The 8291-nt window shown below is 33.8% G+C and overlaps 1 long non-coding RNA gene across 3 annotated transcripts; it reads left to right on the top strand.

Moving 5' to 3' along the window:
* The first annotated feature begins 1376 nt into the window (after window positions 1-1376).
* LOC137834962 (uncharacterized) lies at window positions 1377-5296 on the top strand. 3 transcript variants are annotated; one of them, XR_011084987.2, is made up of 6 exons: window positions 1377-1501; window positions 3126-3247; window positions 4043-4264; window positions 4395-4460; window positions 4767-4833; window positions 5080-5296. It is a non-coding gene; the product is annotated as an uncharacterized LOC137834962 (long non-coding RNA). The 3 variants fall into 3 exon arrangements; XR_011084988.2 differs by having other exon boundaries at window positions 3130-3247; XR_016521110.1 differs by lacking the exon at window positions 1377-1501 and having other exon boundaries at window positions 3049-3247.
* Window positions 5297-8291: the final 2995 nt, after the last annotated feature.

Here is an 8291-nt window from a genome sequence, read left to right on the forward strand (position 1 = left end):
TTGGCAACACCTTCTTCCCCTTCATAACATTCATCATTACCAAAACCCTAGCCTCATCATTACTTCACAGTTCTCCTCCATTTCCAAAGCCTTATGTTGCCTCTTTCCACTCCAATCAACAATCAAGAACTTGGATTGCATCAACCTTATTCATCTTCTTAGGGTAATGAATGTTTATCAACCTATAGTTATTTGCCTCACTACAAAAAAATGTGTAAAAAGTGGCGGTTTTAATATGGTGGTTATTAATAACTGCCACAAATTTCAGTATAATACGTCATTTCATTAACCGCCATAATTATCTTTCAAATTATGTCATTTTTAACTGTCATAATTTTCTTTCTGAAAACTTGTTTTATTCCTTTATTCCTATATTCACATTTTTAATTTGATTTAAAATAATTTTTCTTTTAAAAGTTAAGAAAATAATTTTTTTTTTTAATTTCATTTTGAAAATCAGAGTGAACCCTAACTCTAATGCTTTCACTCTCATCCTTCTCTCTGCCTCACACTCACATGAACCCTAGCACTCGCTGCCTCACACGAACCCTAACGCTCGCTGCCTCACACAAACCCTAGCGATGTCTGCCTCACATGAACCCTAGTGCTCGCTGCTTCCACACGAACCTAGCGCTCTCTGCCTCACACGAACCTTAGCGTTCGCTGCTTCCACACGAACCTAGTGCTCTCTGCCTCACACGAACCCTTGCGATGTCTGCCTCACATGAACCCTAACGCTCTCTGCCTCCATACGAACCCTAGCGCTCTCTACCTCACAAAACCCTACTCTCTCTGCCTCTACACGGAACCAATTTGAAGGTAATTAAATGCTCGCGCGTTCTCTTATCAATGCCGACCATCGGCTTTGTTTGATGTTTAGGATTTGTCATGTGGTTCTATTTGTGTATTTCATTATGTGTTTCATCTTTTTACTAGGTAGCTAAAAAGTTATCACAGAGGCGGTAGGGGAGAAAGAGTTTCCTGACTCGAGTTCTGATTTTCGAGCAATTAAAGCAAGTTATTACAGAGGCAGGTGAGAGAATTCTAAAACTCATTTTGAGTTCTAAGAAAATGCAATATCTCTTTCAAATGCAAAATTAGAGCAGCCTAAAATTCCAAGGTATAATTCTCTGCTGGTAATTTGAGTGAATGAACAGAAAAGATAGTTGAAAGCTGAATTGAAAAACATATTGAACAGACAAAGTTTCTGTTAAAACCCCATTAAGTCGATTGCTAAAAGAATAAGTAACGCGAAACATTTGGCTTCCCCAAGTGGCTATCATCATCAAATCATATTTTTTTCCGTAGTTCTTGAATGAATAATTAATATAGAGATAAGATGATGTAATATCTTGTAGATTTTTATTTTCAAAAAATAAAATGCAGTTTGATAGTATTAACAAACCTGGAATTCTGCTGGATGGAAGTGGTGCAAATCCTGACCAAAGCTTACATATCTTTTGATGGTGGATGGTATGTTCGTGATTGAAAACTTGAATAGGTAATGCATTGACTACACAAATTTTTCCTGTCCTTAATTGTTGTTAGCCTGATTAAGAGCTGGTTACTATTGAGAATACTGGTTGATATCAAGATGCTCTTCATTAATTTCCCTTTTCTCTTGACCATGTATGTCCATGATGTATTTGTTTATCTATGTATATTTTAGCCGAAAAGAGGGATAATCCATTGTCTGTACAACAAACAACACATTTTAGTTCTTATGGACATAATTGGGTAAAGTTGTCTTGTTGAATAATGCATATATACCGATGCTTGGTTTATTCCAATCCTTGAGCTATTTTAGATCGAGTTGCGATAGTTATGTGTATTGATAGTTGCATATTGTATAGGAACTACCAAGTGTGATGAATGAGTGAGAAAGAGAGAAAGCCTATTGACAGAACAATACTGTAGGACAATATTTACATCAATTCAAGCCATTTTGTCTTGTAAGTTATCGATCAAGATTCAGGGAGATAACTGTTTCAATAGCTAAGGCGTACGTTGTCACAGTTTCAATTGTTAAGCCAGTTGGGTTGTTATTGTGTGAATAGGCAGTGACTACCAAGGCCTACTTTAATACTAACTTGAGATTATTGACTTTTAGAAATAAGGCTTGAGTGTATATTTTGACTCAACAATTTGTATATGCAGAAAAAAGGTCTGAATAGATGTGCACAGGACGGGAGAAAATTCCACTACCTATGTCACCCTATGGTGGATCCAAAATCCTGGACCAGCAGGACCGAACAAAAAAATTAATCACTCTTATATAGGTTGCAACTGCCCACCGTAAAATGTATCAAAACCCGCTTTTTATGACACTTATTAGTTAGATTCAACAAAAGTGAACTTTATGAAAACATACTGATAATACTTTCATATACCTACCTACTAGTATGTTTCCTGAATGTTGTTATTCAGCATGAAGTTTATTATCAAACAAGAGAGTGTATGTGCTCTGCATAGTTTTTAAATAAAATTAGAAGAAGAGCTGGGAGAAAAAAGTTAGCTCCAATGTACTGTCCAACCAATAGATGGTGTCGGGTGGACAATTTTTATATTACAATAGATAGCACAATACAAAGAAAGTATTTGTTATAATAGTATAATAAAAAAATAGGATAGTAAAATGAAATTTATAAATGCCTTTGGTAAAAGAAGATAATACCTTCGAAAATATAGGAGTGTATTCAGTTTTCCCATACCGACAGAAAGTTAAGTATACTGAATATGAAAATTAGGATGGGGCATGGGAATTTAACGCAGTGACTACACTAGGTTTGTGGTGGTGAATAAAGCTTAATTGACTCTCGGGATTTGGCTTGTGTTTGTTGTTAAAGCATGAATTGTGTCTTGTACGAATATAGATATATCTAATGCCATTCACATACTAAAAAATGAGTAAGTAACTAGTACTAGCACAATCTAATAACATTACTAAAAGACTCATAAAATTGTAAGAATAATAATTATATTTTAAAATGAAGTTATTTTTTAATTTTGTTGGGGTTTCTTTTTTCATTACTTTCTGTCTTCACTTGGGAATAAAGTGAATGGGGGTGCTTATTGCACCTAGATAGGGCACTTGACCATTTGATTAAGAAGGCAGTTTCAATTAGGAAGCATCTGGAGAGGAATAGAAAGGACAAGGACTCCAAGTTTAGGTTGATTCTCGTGGAGCGCAGAATCCACCGTCTTGCTCGTTATTACAAGAAGACTAGCTCCTACCTATTTGGAAGTAGTAAGTGTCTTCAAACCCCTCACCTATTTGTTGCACTGATCACCATTTTGATTAATGATTGCTTTGATTTGAATTGATCTGCTAGTATATGTTTGCAGCAATTAATTATTAAAACACTGTCTGAAGATTATTAAAAATGCGTTCTCTTATGTTTTTCTAGTTCATTCACACTCTCTGTTCTCTTTCCTTTCTCTCTCTTTCTGGCACACACATTCTCTCTTAATACATTCGCATAACAACCTTAGATAGAATCAAGAAGGTTCTCCATGGCAACAAGCTTACCGACGAAGAAGTCCAAACACTAGCCAAAAAAGATACAACATGACAACAATTTCTTACTCTTTGTCAGATTTATAACTTAGATCAAATCTGCTAGTGTTTTTTCCCTTTTCTCTATTTCTTTGATCTGCTTTAAAACTTTATAACCTTAGGAATTTTTGTGAATTGAAGTAAACTAATTGAGGAAAGTGTTAGAATTTGTGTAGGGCTACAATGTAGTTGGTAATAGAGATGGTAACATTTGGTAGGAAAATAGGTAGTGGTAATTGATTAGATTCTCGTGGGCATGTGTGATTGTGACACCTTCCCATATCATGATGATGCAGAGTAACCGTATGAGTGGGAAAAAGAAGCAGAGTAACAGTACTTATGGTAGTTTGTCATTTCTTCCAGATTCTATGGATTATAATGTACATTTGAATATTCTTACCCTACTCTTTTAATACAAGCTATCAATATAGTGTGTAAGGTGATTATTGTATTTTATGCACTAATCTGAATCATTTTGTGAATCAGGACTTCTTTGGATTAATTAGGAGTCATAACAAGGACAAGAATTGCTCTTGTGGCAGCATCCATAAGAAGTACATTAAATTAATTAGAATGGAAGAATGATTTTGGTGTTTATAGGGAGAGACCATGCAAGCTGCCAATGCCAAGAAGCCATGCACAACTACAAGTAAAGCAACAAAACCAAAGTCAAGCCCACTCAAGGATCCTCAAAATGTTGCTGCCAAGGTTTGCTTAATTACTTCAAACCTAAGTTAAATTATGTATGTCGCATATATGTTCCATGTTTTGATTGCAAATTAAGAAAACTTAAATATAAGCTCAATGTTGATAGAATGTTTGTACGAGTGTATCACAGAACAGAAGAGAGAGAATAAGTGAGCGGCTTAAGACACTCCAAGAACTGGTCCCTAACGGCTCCAAGGTAGATTTTTCAAACTAGTTTGAAATGCTGCATTCTTTTGCATTTCCTTTGCAACAATATCTAGGATTATGATTTAATTCCATTGATGGATTATTATTGTTATGATGAATGACAGTTAATGAACATAAAATTTCTCTATTACTATTATAATACTAACAATAATTAATATTTAATTTTAATTTTAATTCCAATTCTTTGCTATATTTTAAAGTATTTTTGAAAGATTATTTTTTAAAGTGACTAATTTATCCTTTAAATTTTTTTTTATTTGTTTCAATTTATTCCTTATAACAAATTAGTTTGCAGGTCCACTGGCCTTTGAAAACGAGGAATACAATGGGAGCTTACCTAATTTGAAATTGAAACGACAAAGGTTGAGTATGCATACATGTCTAGACCCTTACCTGTTACCTGAATTAGATATATTAATATATAACATTGATTTCATTTGCTATGTAGTTATTCCATCTACAACTTTCTTTGTTGCAAGCTTCACTTTCCTCCTATTTTAAATAATTAATTTGTCACATGTTATTTTTTCTTTCTCTCTTTTCTAAAATAATTCATTTATTTTTTAAAATTTGAAAATTAACTCTAAACATATTTTAATTAATTTCAGGCACCGGATGATGGAAGTCGTACTTCATCACTGAACCAGAATATTATTGGATCAAGTGGAGGCAACAAGACAAATTAGAATTAGGACTATGACATTAGTTGTAATATATTCAAATAAAATTTACATTTTGACAATTTAATTTAATTGTTTTTTGGATTAGTTTGACATTATAAACTTTGTTATCTTAATGAATGAATAAAATCATTTCTTATTATTATATTTATCAATTTTAATTATATTATGAGGTATAATTTTATTATAAAATTAATTTATCTTATAATTTAATTATATTATGAAATTTAATTGCGTACTGAAATTTAATTATAATATAAAATTAAATAATATTATGAAATCAAATTATAAAACGAAATTAAATTAATTATTATAAATATTAAAATTTAAATTAAATTCATATTATATCGTATTAAGTGGCGATTAAAACTGCCACTATTTACGTTAGAATTGGTGTACCCAGTTTTAAAATTACGACATTTATAACTGACGTCAATTACACGCTTAAAACCGCCACTTTATACAATGCATAATATGGCGTCTGCTACAACGGTTCTTAATTGACCGCCACATTAAACTTTGTGGCGGCAAGAATTCTGGCGGTATGCGGTACCACCACAGACGTATAATGCGGCGGTTAAAAACGTCAGTTTTTACGAAAATAACCGCCGCATTATACATGTTTTTTTGTAGTGCCTCTTTATTTGAGATTTCATACAAGAGAAACAAATTAGTTACGTATTTGAGGTACAATGTTAGAAAACGAAGGAGAATTTTGAGCTTGCTTTGGAAGCTATAACACGAATACTGATGTGAGCTCATTTTAGGATTGCACATTTTATAGGTTGCACTTTGTTTAGGATTTTTTTCAATTAGAAATTATGGTGAGAAACCCAAAGAAGATTCCCACCGGACACGAACTTAACCATGTGGTTAAGTAAGTGTGAAGGTTCAATTCCAGAGGGCAAAGAGAAAAAATACAATATAGGCTGATAATGATGATAAGGTGCAAGAATTAAAGAGCATAAATGGAAAGGAAAACAATATAGAAACCGAAAAGGGAAAAAGAAGAACATAGATTCATAAGAGGGAATGGAAATGGTTCATGTGAAGAAAAGAAAAGATGAAGAGATAAGAGAAAGCTTATGGATGGTGAGAAGTTGTCACGCCACTTGGAGGAGGGGATACTCCATGATGAGTAGTGAAGAGCCACCACTTTGAGGTGTTCTGCACTCAAGATAAGACCCAAAGATAATATGAGACTCAGCTCACTAAACACTCTAACAAATTTTCTTTACTTTCAAAATTCAATGTATAAAAATATATGAGGCAAGGCACCCTTTATATAGGAGAGAGTGACTTGGGGAGTAAGAGTGAGAGGGGTAGGGATGCCATTTGTGAGAAACCTTCTAGAAGGTAGGTCAAATAAACCCTAAACCTAGGTGCACATGTCATGAAAGGTGGGTTTGGCACAAACCCAATTTACTAAGTACACCCTACGCTAGTTTATTATTCTATTTAGAACCCCCAAAGTGAGCCAAAATTATTTACATAAACTTGTCTTGTAAAAAGACCAAAAGAAAAACCATCTCATGCTCTTGCCTATGTGCAATTCTTCTTCTGCTGAGGTCCTTCTGATGTCAGTTCTTTCTTGGGCGTTATTGGACTCATCCGAGCGAGTTACACGAAAAAAGGTCCACCATCACTAGAGTAATCTCGCCTGGGACATCTAGCTTAGGCGAGTTTGGGCGAGCTTTGGTGAGTGTTGGTACATTCCAACTTTTAATAACTTAAATTTTATTTTTTTAATAATTTTAATTTTAATTCTTTAAAATATTACAGTTTCATAAAATAAATAATAAAATATATCATAATACTTATAACTATAATATTTTCGTTAGGCGTTTTTGGTACAACGTTTAGAGTTTAGTATCTTTGCTCGGTATAAGTTTAGTATCCTTCTCGTCCCTTTTGTATTCGTAACTGTGATGTAATGCTTGAATCTAAATTATGTACAACAAATCATCTGCTAAAAAGTTTAATCAGATGGTTAAACCTTCTGATGTGAAGGAGAAGAAGATCAACTATTATAAATCTTACGTGTTTGTTATAATTGTTTTTACAATTTTGTTTTAAACGATTTTCTATTATTCCTTAGTATGAGGTCTATATATATTCGTTTAGGATGACCAAATCAAGAATGTGGTGGAATAGCTAGCAAATGTCAACAAGATCTTGGACAACCTGAATTATATTGATGTGAAGATGGATGATGAGGATAAGGTTTTACTTTTCATTAATGTCTTACCTAAGACGTATGAATACTTTAAATATGTACTCTTTTCAGGAAGGAGCAGACCATTACTCTAGAGGAGGTTCAAACCTCTATAAGGAAGAATAAGCTTCTGAAGTTTTAGGAGTCTAAGGGGGGAATGGGCTAGTTTGAACGTGTCCAAGTTGAAGGGGAAGAAAGAGAAGAAGTTTGAGGGGAAGAAAATGAGACAATTCTCTTCAAACAATAAGACATAAGTTGATTTTTACAATTGTCACAAGAAGAGTCAGTTCAAAGCAAGTTGTTCAAACAATAAGAGAAATGGGAAAGAAAAGAAACCCCATTTCGAGAAGTAGTTTATTGATGTTGTTGTAGTGTCTGATAGCTATGATTATGTTTGAGTGTTGATGGTGCATGCCTCTGATACATAAAGGAGTTGGGTCATGGACTCAGGCTGCACATTTCACACATGTCTAGTAATGAAATTCTTTAAGACATTGGAATTAAAAGATAGTAGTGGTTCTTCTTGAGAACAATAAAGGTTGTAGAATGCAAGGTATGAGGTCTATCATATTAAAGATGTTTAAGGACTAGGAGATTTTGCTGTAAGAGATTAGGTATGTTCCTAAGTTGAAGAAGAATGTTTTGTCCATCAACATGTTTGATCAAATTGGTTTCACAACCAAGATTGAAAAATGGATGGTAAAGATTATAAGGGGAGCGTCTACAATTGCTAGGGAGAAGAAGAATGGCATGTACATCCTAGACGATTCAATAGTGATCGTGCATGCGTCTATTTTAAGTGAGGCGATGATAAAACAAAGTTGTGACATATGAGGATGGGACACGTAAGTGAGAAGGCTATGGTTGTAGAAGCAGAACCTACTAGGAGGTGATAAGATGGAGGGGCTGGAGTTTTATGATCTCC

This window comes from Phaseolus vulgaris, chromosome 5 (genome assembly GCF_051622355.1).
Source record: "Phaseolus vulgaris cultivar YP4 chromosome 5, ASM5162235v1, whole genome shotgun sequence".
Taxonomy (NCBI): domain Eukaryota; kingdom Viridiplantae; phylum Streptophyta; class Magnoliopsida; order Fabales; family Fabaceae; genus Phaseolus; species Phaseolus vulgaris.